Source organism: Coregonus lavaretus (assembly GCF_964263955.1).
Source record: "Coregonus lavaretus genome assembly, contig: HAP1_SCAFFOLD_502, whole genome shotgun sequence".
Lineage (NCBI taxonomy): Eukaryota > Metazoa > Chordata > Actinopteri > Salmoniformes > Salmonidae > Coregonus > Coregonus lavaretus.
Window position 1 is genome coordinate 303,303 of NW_028167160.1, and position 14,754 is coordinate 318,056.

The following is a 14,754-nucleotide window of genomic DNA, read 5'->3' on the forward strand; positions in this document are numbered from 1 at the left end:
CTGAACTCTGGAAGCTAGGGTTAGGATGCCCCCTACTGGTGTATTAGAGACAGACAAGAGACGTTTGAACCAAATGAATGCTTCTTTCTCTTCCCAGTCTTCCTCTCTTCTCTGTTCCAGGCTCTGTGATCTCCTTCCACCTGACACCCAGTCATATCAGAGGCATCTCCCTGCACTTCCTCCCCCTGTGGATATACTGCTACATAGATGACTGGAAATAGCTGATTCATTGTGTCAATCAATTCAATAACAGAGCAATTCCAATGTCATGATGATGAGTTTTATTTTGAAAGATCACATTGATTCAGAATACAGAATTGTTTGTATTCATACATGTACATGGGTGATTTAAAAATTCTCATCTGATCATAAATGGATCAACAGTGATCCCAGTTTCTGATTTGACTGGTTTGCCAGTTCTACAGTTTACATCAAGAGAAAAAGAGACACATTTACAGAGGATTGCAACAGCCAAGAGGTGATCAGGTAGACAGTAAAAGTCTGAAGCCTGAGTGTCAGTCTGTATGTGCTATCATGCCATCTGTTTAGCAAGACCACTAACAGATCTGGGACCAGGCTACAAAGAATGTGCTATGTCTAATTATTATATATATATTTTTTACAATAACGTTAAAAAAGGAGAATTGAACCAGATCATAGGCCTACTGGAATACTGTTAATAACCCAGAAGCTCTCCATCAATATGTCTGAAATGGTTGAAATCATTTGTGTCTACTGGTAATTATTGAGATATGATTTTGTACCAATCCCAAACCCAGGATAGAGGGGCTGAGTGAATGTGGTCTGGACTCTGTGGAGGAGGGTCATTGTGTCAGAGACGCTGTAGAAGGACAGAGTTCCTGCCTTGTGATCCAGGTACACTCCTACTCTGGAGGACCAGGGGACAGATATTTCTGTTTTATTAGCATTGGGCCAAAACCTACAATGGGGGGGGATAGCACTCTAAAGTCCAGGACTGACTGTTACCTAGAAATGTAGACTCTGGGACCTTTCCTTTCCTGATGATCCCTCTATATGACACTACTATTTCAACCCATCCACCGCTCCACTCTACCTCCCAGTAGCAGACTCCAGACAAGCCCTCTCTACACAGCAGCTGTCTCCAGTAGTCAGGATAGGGCTGAGCTTTATCAGTGGCTGTCACCTTCCAGTTTCCCTCAGAAAGGCTGAGTTCTGGATGAGCTGTATTCAGATCCAATGTCAGCTGGAGGACGTCTGACTGATGAAGAACAAAACCCAATAAGTAAAAGAAAGAACATGTATGTTGTCTTTGAGAGGGTGTTTGAATATCACTTACAGAGGGACAACTCTTCTTTGGTCTTCAGCTAAGGAGACATTTCGAATTCTGTCACTATTAAAAAATGCAACTTCATATCACATGTAACAAGGCAGTTTATTTACCTGGAGGAAATGGATGTGATCCTCTGTGTGTGAGAGCTGCTCCAGCTCAGTGCTTCTCTTCCTCAGCTCAGCTATCTCCTGCTCCAGTTGCTCCAGGAGTCCTTTAACCCGTCTCACTGCAGTCTTCTCCTGGCCTCTAATCAACCTTTTCACCTCAGTGAGTATTCTCTCAATGGACCCGATCAGTTCAGTAAAGATTGTCTCATACTTACTAACTTCTGCCTGTACAGAGCACTGATAACTCACAGAGAGAGAGGAGGGGGTCAATTTCCACTGTTACTGGATTCCAGACAACCTGTTCCCCAGTGTTGTCTTGGTACTATTTTCACAAGTGTGTGGTAAAATTTCACAACTCTTAGAACAAAACTCATCACAGATCGTCAAAAAGGCTGTTACTTTTTTCTTCAAAACTTGAAGCACATTTTCAATTGACTAAGTACAAAACACAAAACCACACAGAAACATTTTCACCAAACCTAATCAGTGATTCATCTAGAAATACCTTTCATATAAAGTAAATGCCTTTCACAATGCAATGCTCACAATACTTTTCATATGACTCTCTTCTCATTTGTTTAAATACATTTGACCATCACTTAATCTAACTGCGCTTAATGGTTAATCACTTAACCGTTTGGTAAAACTATAGATTTTAAACTGGTTTGTCTACTATATAAGGATTTTGAGAACTACAGAGAAATAAAATGTGTTTGTAAAGTATAACCATCTAGATTACATGTATGATACATATAACCATACATAATGACTACTCATTATTGCTAATTGATTCCACATAGTGGGAACCACAATTGGTCACCATATAAAAGGATGTTTATGAACATTTCTTTCAACATGGAGCAGGATAGACAGCAAGGGAGAGGAAGAAATCAAAGAGCTTGTGGACAAGGGGCCAATCAGAGAGGAGGGCATGGGCCCCATTAAAGAGGTCAGAGAGGTCAAAGACGTGGACATGGGTCCCGTCAAAGAGGTGGACATCAGAGAGGGAGACAGACGGCAGGGAACTCTTTTGTCTAATGAAGTCTGGGCCATCGTTGTTGACCATGTGGTAAACAGAGGCCTTATCATGGCAGAGGCTGTCAGATTAGTTCACCCCAATCTGAAAAGATCAACTGTCAATAAGATCATGAGAACATTTTCTCCAAGAAAACCGGTAAGGATGAAGGATATGCACTATGCTTTACCATTACATTTACAATAAATTACATGTTGTAATGCATGTAAATTCACATAACTTGTTCCAGTATTCTTCCAGTATGATCTATTTACAGTATACTATGTTCTACCCTCAGAATTGACAGAAGACCCCATGGTGGTGGTCGTGTGCTGACCGACCAGCAGGAGTGGGCAGTGGTGGAAATGGTGATAGCCAGGAATGACATACGTCTGTCTGAAATAAAGCAGGCCATTGAGGAGAATGATGACACCTTTGCCAATGTGGCATCCATCAGCCTACCAACAATCACCTGCCTTTTGAAGAGGCACCAGGTATCTATGAAACACATTTACCTGGTGCCTTCTGAGAGAAACAACTGTGGGCCGAGTATGTTCAGGTACAGCACTATATAAATACACTGTATTACTGTTGCTATTAATGAACATGCTACTTCACAATATCATAATGGAACTACACTGTAAAAAGAACTAACCAAAATATATTTTTAGAGGGTGATGGTGCTTGATGCTGCTGTGAACCATCACTAGTATATCTTTGTTGATGAAGTGGATTCAACCTGGCCAAAACTTGGCGCCGTGGGCGGAACCTCATCTGCCAACGGGCGTCCGTCCAAGTGCCTGGACAACGTGGGAGAAACATTTCCAAGTGCAGCAGCTATCTCTGAAGATGGTGTGGTAGGACGTAGACCATTACTTGGATCCTACCACGCTGCACACCTCATTGTGTTTCTCAATGAAATTGAGCAGGCCTGTCAAGGTGAAGGGGTCACCTATGTCATTGTGTGGGACAATGTCAGGTTCCACCATTCAGAGGTGGTTCAGGCTTGGTTTCAGGGTCCCTCCCTGATTTGTGACCCTATACCAGCCCCAATACTCTCCTTCCTCAACCTTAAATTATTTTTTTATCATGGAGGTGGAAGGTGTACGATCGCCACCCTCCTTCTTGCCATGGATGAGGCATGTGATGACATCAATGCAGACCAATGTCAAGCTTTGATTCAACATGCCGAAAGGTTTCTCCAGCGGTGCATGAACAATGAGGACATTTACTGATGTGGATGAGAATTTATGGCCAAATGCTCTAGATAGGCTTGATGCAAATTAATACGTGCTAAACATTATTTTATTTTCATTAAATGTTTCATTTAATGTCTTACATCTAATTACAGACAGTACTATATGTCGCAATTATATCAGAAAAATAACATTTTTTCCCCATGAATGACTGTAGAGGATGTCATCATTGATCACACCTTTGATTACACATTGAATAGATATCATGGAAATGATACATTGTCAATTTTGTTGGATAATGTAAGTGTATTGCCTAATGTAAACTGTAATCTACAGTACTGTAGCATATTACTTTCAGCACTTCTAAGGGTTATTTGAAACAATTATCTTGCAGTGATTGCTATTGGATTAACTGGTAGTTAATGATATCTTTTCAATTGAGTAGTTTTAAGTTGTTTTGGTGATTAAACCAATGCTCTCATTACATTTATATTTTGAATCAATGGTTGTGTGGTGAGAGATGTTTCCAATCCAAATGAATGCACAATGACAGGTTTTGAATGAAAGACTGGCTGCCTTACAAGCGTGACCAGTTTGGAGTTTTATACTAAGAGTTGTGAAAATGTACCACCTGCTTGTGAAAATAGTACCAAAGTGATTAAAACAAAACCGTAATATGATTTTTTGGACAGATGAATTGTTAATAGATTTTCAATAAGGAACACTGAGGGAAAACACAACAGAAGAAAAAGGGGGGACGCAACCACTACAGTGAGGGAAAAAAGTATTTGATCCCCTCTCAATCAGATGGATTTCTGGCTCCCATGTGTCTTTTATACAGGTAACGAGCTGAGATTAGGAGCACACCCTTAAAAGGAGTGCTCCTAATCTCATCTTGTTACCTGTATAAAATATACCTGTCCACAGAAGCAAACAATCAATCAGATTCCAAACTCTCCACCATGGCCAAGACCAAAGAGCTCTCCAAGGATGTCAGGGACAAGATTGTAGACCTACACAAGGCTGGAATGGGCTACAAGTCCATCGCCAAGCAGCTTGGTGAGAAGGTGACAACAGTTGGTGCGAATTTTTGCAAATGGAAGAAACACAAAAGAACTGTCAATCTCCCTCGGCCTAGGGCTCCATGCAAGATCTCACCTCGTGGAGTTGCAATGATCATGAGAACGGTGAGGAATCAGCCCAGAACTACACGGGAGGATCTTGTCAATGATCTCAAGGCAGCTGGGACCATAGTCACCAAGAAAACTATTGGGAACACACTACGCCGTGAAGGATTGAAATCCTGCAGCGCCTGCAAGGTCCCCCTGCTCAAGAAAGCACATATACATGCCCGTCTGAAGTTTGCCAATGAACATCTGAATGATTCAGAGGAGAACTGGGTGAAAGTGTTGTGGTCATATGAGACCAAAATGGAGCTCTTTGGCATCAACTCAACTCGCCGAGTTTGGAGGAGGAGGAATGCTGCCTATGACCCCAATAACACCATCCCCACCGTCAAACATGAGGTGGAAACATTATGCTTTGGGGGTGTTTTTCTGCTAAGGGGACAGGACAACTTCACCGCATCAAAGGGACGATGGACGGGGCCATGTACCGTCAAATCTTGGGTGAGAACCTCCTTCCCTCAGCCAGGGCATTGAAAATGGGTCGTGGATGGGTATTCCAGCATGACAATGACCCAAAACACAAGGCCAAGGCAACAAAGGAGTGGCTCAAGAAGAACCACATTAAGGTCCTGGAGTGGCCTACCCAGTCTCCAGACCTGAATCCCATAGAAAATCTGTGGAGGGAGCTGAAGGTTCGAGTTGCCAAACGTCAGCCTCGAAACCTTAATGACTTGGAGAAGATCTGCAAAGAGGAGTGGGACAAAATCCCTCCTGAGATGTGTGCAAAACTGGTGGCCAACTACAAGAAACGTCTGACCTCTGTGATTGCCAACAAGGGTTTTGCCACAAGTACTAAGTAATGTTTTGCAGAGGGGTCAAATACTTATTTCCCTCATTAAAATGCAAATCAATTTATAACATTTTTTAAATGTGTTTTTCTGGATTTTTTTGTTGTTATTCTGTCTCTCACTGTTCAAATAAACATACCATTAAAATTATAGACTGATCATTTCTTTGTCAGTTTGCAAACGTACAAAATCAGCAGGGGATCAAATACTTTTTTCCCTCACTGTAACATTACAGTATGAAATTCTAATGAGGCAACCACTAACATTACAGTATGATATTCTAATAAGGCAACCACTAACATTGCAGTATGATATTCTAATGAGGCAACCACTAACATTACAGTATGATATTATAATGAGGCAACCACTAACATTACAGTATGATAGTCTAATGATGTAACCACTAACATTACAGTATGATATTCTAATGAGGCAACCACTAACATTACAGTATGATATTCTAATGAGGCAACCACTAACATTACAGTATGATATTCTAATGACGTAACCACTAACATTAGAGTATGATATTCTAATGAGGCAACCACTAACATTACAGTATGATATTCTAATGATGTAACCACTAACATTACAGTATGATAATCTAATGAGGCAACAAATAATACTACAGTATGATATTCTAATATTCTAATGAGGCAACCACTAACATTACAGTATGATATTCTAATGAGGCAACCACTAACATTACAGTATAATATTCTAACGAGGCAACCACTAACATTACAGTATGATAATCTAATGAGGAAACCAATAATACTACAGTATGATATTCTAATATAACGATATTCTAATGAGGCAACCACTAACATTACAGTATGATATTCTAACGAGGCAACCACTAACATTACATTAAAATATTCTAATGAGGCAACCACTAACATTACAGTGTGATTTTCTAATATTCTAACGAGGCAACCACTAACATTACATTATGATATTCTAATGAGGCAACCACTAACATTAGAGTATGATATTCTAATGAGGCAACCACTAACATTCCAGTATGATATAATAATGATGTAACCACTAACATTACAGTATGATATTCTAATGAGGCAACCACTAACATTATAGTATGATATTCTAATGAGGCAACCACTATAATTACAGTATGATATTCTAATGATGTAACCACTAACATTACAGTATGATAATCTAATGAGGCAACCAATAATACTACAGTATGATATTCTAATATTCTAATGAGGCAACCACTAACATTACAGTATGATATTCTAATGAGGCAACCACTAACATTACAGTATGATTTCTAATGAGGCAACCACTAACATCACAGTATAATATTCTAACGAGGCAACCACTAACATTACAGTATGATAATCTAATGAGGCAACCAATAATATTACAGTATGATATTCTAATATAACGATATTCTAATGAGGCAACCATTAACATTACAGTATGATATTCTAACGAGGCAACCACTAACATTACAATGATATTCTAACGAGGCAACCACAAACATTACAGTATGATTTTCGAATATTCTAACGAGGCAACCACTAACATTACAGTATGATATTTTAATGAGGCAACCACTAACATTCCAGTATGATATTCTAATGATGTAACCACTAACATTACAGTATGATATTCTAATGAGGCAACCACTAACATTCCAGTATGATATTCTAATGAGGCAACCAATAATACTACAGTATGATATTCTAATGAGGCAACCAATAATACTACAGTATGATATTCTAATATTTTAACAAGGCAACCACTAACATTACATTATGATATTCTAATGAGGCAACCACTAACATTACAGTATGATATTTGGGCGAAGTATGGTTAACCACAGTTAGGCCCAGTATGGACTATCAATACAAGTGACCATTTAGAATGTGACCCAGTTCAATGGGTCTTAACAGAACTGGGGGATGTCAGCCATGAAGTTGTCTAAACAAAACTGGAATATAATTTGTTTCTGATTCATTGTTAATGGATTTTCCATTAGGAACACAGGGGGAAAACCTAACACAACAACACACATAACACACAACCAATAAAAACAAAGGGGGAGGAAACCACTAAAGTCATTACCATATTGTCATTTTCTAATGACAGGGAGAAAACATGTAAAATATAGAAGACTACTTTAGATCTGGTCAGAAGAAGCCTAGTGCACTATGCAGGGAACAGGGAGAGATTTGGGACAGAGACAGTAACTCCTGTATGGAAATCTTCATTCTAATGACAGTGAGCAAATCTCCAATCTCCACCCTATTCCCTATGTAGTGCACTACTTCAGATCTGGTCAGAAGTAGCCTAGTGCACTACGTAGGGAACAGGGTGTCATTTGGGCCAGAGTCAGTAACTCCCTGGGTATGAATTCTCTCTCTATCTTATCTGTCTTCTATATTATGTCCTCCTCTCCTCCTCTCTTCTTTCCTCTATTCACTCTATTCTATCATCCACACCACATGCCAGCTTCAGCACAATCCATTTACAAGTTAAAGACACACCTTGGAATAAATAGCAAAGGAAAACTACTACATTTACATTACATTTTAGTCATTTAGCAGACGCTCTTATCCAGAGCGACTTACAGTTAGTGAATACATATTTTTTTTATACTGGCCCCCCGTGGGAATCGAACCCACAACCCTGGCGTTGCAAACGCCATGCTCTATCAACTGAGCTACATCCCCTACTACTAGATGTATTTTTTATTTCCCATCACCATGAATCATATTTAATAACTGAACAGTAGCAGACCTAACTTCATCTGTTCCTGACTCTGGGTAGTGGATTAAAAAGACCATCAATCTCCAATGATATTAAAGTACAATTCTGAACATTACTGATATACTGAGTGGCAAGTCAAGATATCTGCTGGGTTTTTATTGTTTCGTTATTAGCACCACCTGCTGGACAGGTTTAATGTTGCTTGACTGAGCAGTATGGGAGAATAAAAGATGCCAAACTTAGGGCCGGTTTCCCGGACATCTCCATTGAACATGCTTTTTAGTCTAGGACTAGGCTTCATCTGTGTCCGGGAAACCGGCCCATATAGCTCAATTAGCAAGTAAGTAACACTACCTGTTCCATGATACTGAGGAGAATTACATTGAGACAGAAAACCAATTGAGAAAACATTTCAATGGTTCTGAATGACAACCAACATACATTAACAGCATACATCATGATTAATGTAAATGTAAAGATTAAAACGTTGCACTTACAAATAATACGAATGGATTGAATTGTAATTCATAACATCTTCTGAAGATAAATAAATAAATGCCATTTAGCAGACGCTTTTATCCAAAGCAACGTACAATCAATCAAATCATTGTACATAAAAACAGAGCAGAATGAATCATCACATCTGGGGACCATCACCACCAGCATGACTAGTATCTATGTGGACCCTACTACAGTTTAACTAGCTCAGCTATAGACTACACCAGCATGACTAGTATCTATGTGGACCCTACTACAGTTTAACCAGCTCAGCTATAGACTACACCAGCATGACTAGTATCTATGTGGACCCTACTACAGTTTAACCAGCTCAGCTATAGACTACACCAGCATGACTAGTATCTATGTGGACCCTACTACAGTTTAACCAGCTCAGCTATAGACTACACCAGCATAACTAGTATCTATGTGGACCCTACCACAGTTTAACCAGCTCAGCTATAGACTACACCAGCATGACTAGTATCTATGTGGACCCTACTACAGTTTAACCAGCTCAGCAGTACTATTATAGAGCCAAAACCCAGGATAGAGGGGCTGAGTGAATGTGGTCTGGACTCTGTGGAGGAGCGTCATTGTGTCAGAGACACTGTAGAAGGACAGAGTACCTGCCTTGTGATCCAGGTACACTCCTACTCTGGAGGACCGAGGGCCTGATACTTCAGTCTCAACATCATTGTGTATGAACAAATAACAATCACTATAACACACTAAACTCCAGGACTTGTCATTCTTTCCAAATCCACCATCTGTCTCTGTTCTGCTGATGTCTTTATATGAGACTGCTGTAATAACAAACCCCCCACTCCACTCCACCTCCCAGTAACAGCGTCCAGACAGACCCTCTCTACACAGAACCTGGTAGGTGTTTGTGAATCTGTCTGGATGGTGAGGATATGGTTGGACTTGGCGTGTACGTGTCACCTTTCTGTTCCCTTCAGACAGAGAGAGGCGTGTGCCTGCTGTGTTTGGGTCCAGTGTGAGCTGACAGGAATCTGGGAGAAGAGCAGAGACCAATGAGGGGAGTTAGAACAATAAGTTAAGTCAGATACTGTATCTACCCTGTCTTTGATTAGAGCACAGCAGAGATCAAATCAGAGAAATATGAGGAGTCAGATACATACCCAGTCTTTGATTAGATCTACTATTGCTATATATTTGTAGAGGGATTGTTAGGAGTGTCAGTAAAAAGAGACTGTTAGTTACTTCAGAATAAAGAGACTCACATTGTAAGAATTGTTCTCTGGTCTTGGGCTCTGGAGGCAGTACAACATCCACTATATTCACTACAGACACACAAACACATTCACAGAGAGAGGGAATGTTATCATCATACCATATTCCACATGTATATGACTAGTAGGGAACTTTCAATGGTCTAAAGTTGATGTTCTTATTATTTTCAACACACCTGTAGTGGAGATCTTGGTCCATTCTCCTTTAAGGACGTCTTCTAGTTTCTCTCTCAGTTCAGACACAGTCTTACTCACATCTCCAAAGTACTGAAGAGGACGGACAACGATGCTGGGTAAGTCTGAAGATACACTGGTACTGGAGAGAGACTGATAACTCTGGAGAGAGAGAGAAAGAGGGAGAGAGAGAGAGAGAGAGAGAGTGAGAGGGAGCAGAACCAAATGATTGAGAGTTTTAATTTCATATCACATGTATCAAGGCAGCTGAGTTACCTGGAGGAAATGGATGTGATCCTCTGTGTGTGAGAGCTGCTCCAGCTCAGTGCTTCTCTTCCTCAGCTCAGCTATCTCCTGCTCCAGTTGCTCCAGGAGTCCTTCAGCTTGACTCACTTGAGCCTTCTCTTGGGCTCTGATCAGCTCCTTCACCTCAGAGCGCCTTCTCTCAATGGAGCGGATCAGCTCAGTAAAGATCTTATCACTGTCCACCACTGCTGCCTGTGCAGAGCTCTGTTAAGAGAGAGAGAGAGAGAGAGACTTGTTGTACTTTAATGAGCCATCCTCATTACACTAACACCCCCACCCCTAAAAGCACATTGCGTGACACCACAACCTCCACACAATCACATTATCCAGTACCCAACACCACAGTACAATACACCATCCAGCACCACATTCCAACCGTCCATCCAACCCCTCCTCTCCAGCCGTACAGACAGCCCCCCTGAGCCCCCATACCCCCTGAAACATCTCCACACTGTTGATCATTTTGTACAACTCAAAAACTCAACCCTAAGGCGTCAACAGTAATGGCATTACCCTGGCAACACAGAAAAAACATGATGAACAGTCTGTCATTGCAGAAATGGCCAATTTATGCCACAGAGAGTATGCCACCAAGTTGTTGATGATCAGCACCCTCCCTCTGTATGACACTTGGGAGATGAGCCACCTCCACTTCGTCAGCCTCGACACCACCGCTTGTGACACTCCTTCCCAGTTCTTCCGAACCCCACCCCTCCGAGCCCAGATACACCCCAAGCATCTTGAGCCACTCAAGGCCCCACTGCAACCCCCCTGGAAGCTGCAGAGGTGCCCTGTCCCTCCTTACCCGCCCAGCAGATTCCCTCATCTCCCCGCAACAGAAGTTACCCACCCATCAGGCTCCCTCATCTCCCCCACAACAGAAGTTACCCACCCATCAGGCTCCCTCATCTCCCCCATAACAGAAGTGACCCACTCATCAGGCTCCCTCATCTCCCCCACAACAGAAGTTACCCACCCATCAGGCTCCCTCATCTCCCCACAACAGAAGTTACCCACCCATCAGGCTCCCTCATCTCCCCCACAACAGAAGTTACCCACCCATCAGGCTCCCTCATCTCCCCCACAACAGAAGTTACTCCCCCTTCTGCTGTCCCCACCTCTCCCAAAAGCCTTGGAAGCTTGAGCAAAAAGTGACATCTTGGAAGAGCTTTACATTGAATTTCCAATAGGACACCTGCCTGGGCCCTGGTGAAACAGAGAACTGAGCCCTGTACTAGGTGCAGACACCTTTTGGAAAGCAAAGACAAGGTCACTGATTTTGGCTCTAACCACTAACAACCTACCCTTACACACCTCTTTTGCTACCCCTGCACTAAGATTTGTGCCATGGCTCAACACCTGCGCCCCCTTTCCACCAGACCCCAAATACCCTTAATTAATCACATCACTGTGTGTCTCTTGCTAAAAAAGTCACGTTTAAATGTTTTGGTTTGACATATTCCCCCAGTCTCTGCCGCCGTTCATGTTAAGGAAGTCTAACTGTGAAATCTCCATAAGAGGTGGGAGGGAAATCACCACAATCAGAAACCAGTAGAGAAGCCCATAAAGCCGCCATGCCAGAAAAAACATCAATTTAAGCAGATTCTGAAGACATGCCCTTAAGAACCCATGACCCATTTTCTCAGCCTATACCGCTTCCTGGGTGAGAGGACACTAAACCCCTCATTCTTCATCACGTGTTGTACTGACCTTACAAACCTTCCAGGATCAATCAAATATGACTCCAGCAGAACCTTCTTTTTCCCCTTTAGTCTCCATCAGGAACCTAGAAAGTTCTCTCACCGTATATACTGGGCCCTCAGCCTGACTGGCTGTCAGCTCTGGATCCAATGAGCCGTCTGAAAACGAAACCGACTTGTCCTCCGCTCCCGCAGACTCACCTCCCCCCTCATCCTCCTCCTCCATTGGCAAGGTACTGTCCTCCTCCTCCCCAGTCTCTGCCCCCCTGCACATCCCCCCTGATCAGTGCCTCTTCCCCAATGACAGGCAATATTTCCTGGAATGAGCCCACCAAGCCTTCGCCCACCGGAGTCTCTGTTACTACAGAAACCTGCCTAAGCTCATGTAGCCCAGCTGCAACCCTCCCCACCACCGCTTTCGTTTTTTTTTCATGTATGCACTCACTAACTGTAAGTCGCTCTGGATAAGAGCATGTAGCCCGGCTTAGAGCAGTTATTTATTTAACCAGTTTACCCTTTATCTACTACCATTTGCCTTTTTGTGTTTAACATTTTGTGGTTTGTAATCTAGCGGTTAAGAGCGTTGGGCAGTAACCGAAAGGTGTCTGGTTCGAATCCCCGAGCCAACTAGGTGAGAAATCTGTACCCTTGTACATCGACAGATTTAGGCACTTAACCCTAGTCGTTCTGAATAAGAGCGTCTGCTAAATGACTCACATGTAAATGTAAACTAGGCCTCTGTGAAAGCTTGGCAATAACTTATTTAATTTACATTATTCCCAGACAGACTCCTCTGAAGACAGGCAGGCAGCACACTCCTGCAGCACACTCCTGAAAACGAACTGCTCAGCAAAACAAAGGCTCTTTTGAGAGCTACCAGATTTATATATAAAAGTCCTAGCCCCCGCTGCCGGCTGGTCGTGCTTGTCTGCACTAGCATTATGTCCTACATCCCCACACTAGAAACACACAAAACTATCTGTGCTAGCAAACCCTGCGTTCCACCCCTCCCCTGCGTAACCTTGAAGTTTGTTAAGAAACAAACACTTGACTACGAAAAGAGACAACATGTTTAACGGATTCCGCTTGGCACCCAGCCGAGAGCACACGAAAACCACTTGCAAATTTACCTAAACTTACCAACTACTTGCGGTCTGTTCGTAAGTAATAAATGGAGGCAGATTAGCCACCACAACTCTTGTCGAAAGAGGCGAAATCTGCACCAACACAACACACCCCTCACAACAATCCCACTCACAACAACACAAACATTTTTCATTAACACAACCACCGCCTTGTTCATTCTGGATGCAGAGTGCAGATGTTCCGCTCCAACCTGTTCGCCGACCATGAGCAAAACTTCCTCCACACCTTTCTCCGGAACGCACCCGAAGCGACAGCGTTTTTTCTCCACTCGGTTGAGGCCATCACGCCGCCCTAACAAACTAACCCTACTCACCCCTCAACTCTAAACGATAAACAGTGGAAACCAATAAACAAACCCTCCACCATGAGAAAATAAATTCAGAAAATACGCAAGAACCAAAAGAAAAAAGAATAGTAGCCCTCCTCACGAACCACAAAACTCTCACACAACCAACTTCTTCTTCTATGATATAATGGCGGTCCACAAACCAACGTTAAATGTGCATGCCGCCACCTACCGTGCTGGAGTGTGTGGTCAATCACGGTTTCCAACATTTCTACATCCTCCTACCTAACTCAGTACTTCTGAGAAAATAAAGAAGAGCCCTACTAACTTCTAATAGACCCTCCCCCATCCCCAAAATCCCTTCCAACCCCCCCAACCCCGTCCAACCTCAATGACCCTACACTTCAATCTTTCCCTCTCTTCAACATACTTACAACAATATAACAACACATGCTCCACCGTTTCATCGACCGTACCCTCCAGACACAAATCATACACATGCTTGCCAACCAGATGTAATGACGAGATCAATGTACAATGTCCTAAGCGCAATCGAGTAAACACCACCTCTTCCTTCCTAATCTGACTTTTGAATTTTGGTCCATCGACCTTTCTGTAAAACTGTAAACTATTCATATAAATGCCAGCCCTTGTGCTCAGAGTACCATCTCTTCTGCCACACATCTATCAAAATGGCTCTGATCTTACATTTGGCCTCACCTCTACCCAGTGGAACATTAATATCAATTATATCTCGTTTCAAAGCTCTTTTAGCTAACTGGTCTACAATTTCATTCCCTTCCACACCCGAATGTGCTGGGACTTAGCAGAATCTCACTACTACACCCATTCTCTCAATTCTCCATAATAACATTAATACCTCCAATAGTAGATCACTCCTATTAGATTTACCAGATGATAAACTATTCAATACAGACAGATAATCTGACCATACTATAATTCTAACAGGTTGTACGTCCTCCACCCACTGGAGGGCAACTATTATCGCCAACAGTTCAACTGAGTATACTGACAGTTCATCTGTTA

At 42.2% G+C, this 14,754-nt stretch overlaps 1 pseudogene across 1 annotated transcript in view; it reads right to left on the reverse strand.

Moving 5' to 3' along the window:
• Positions 1-9,264: 9,264 nt before the first annotated feature.
• LOC311113835 overlaps positions 9,265-14,754 on the reverse strand; it is a 30,977-nt pseudogene continuing 25,487 nt past the window's right edge. Inside the window, exons 9-12 of the transcript XR_014615160.1 lie at positions 10,552-10,779; positions 10,272-10,404; positions 10,087-10,146; positions 9,265-9,855 (exon numbers count right to left, since the gene is read on the reverse strand). The product of XR_014615160.1 is annotated as an uncharacterized misc_RNA (transcript). The remainder of the gene's footprint in view (positions 9,856-10,086; positions 10,147-10,271; positions 10,405-10,551; positions 10,780-14,754) is intronic.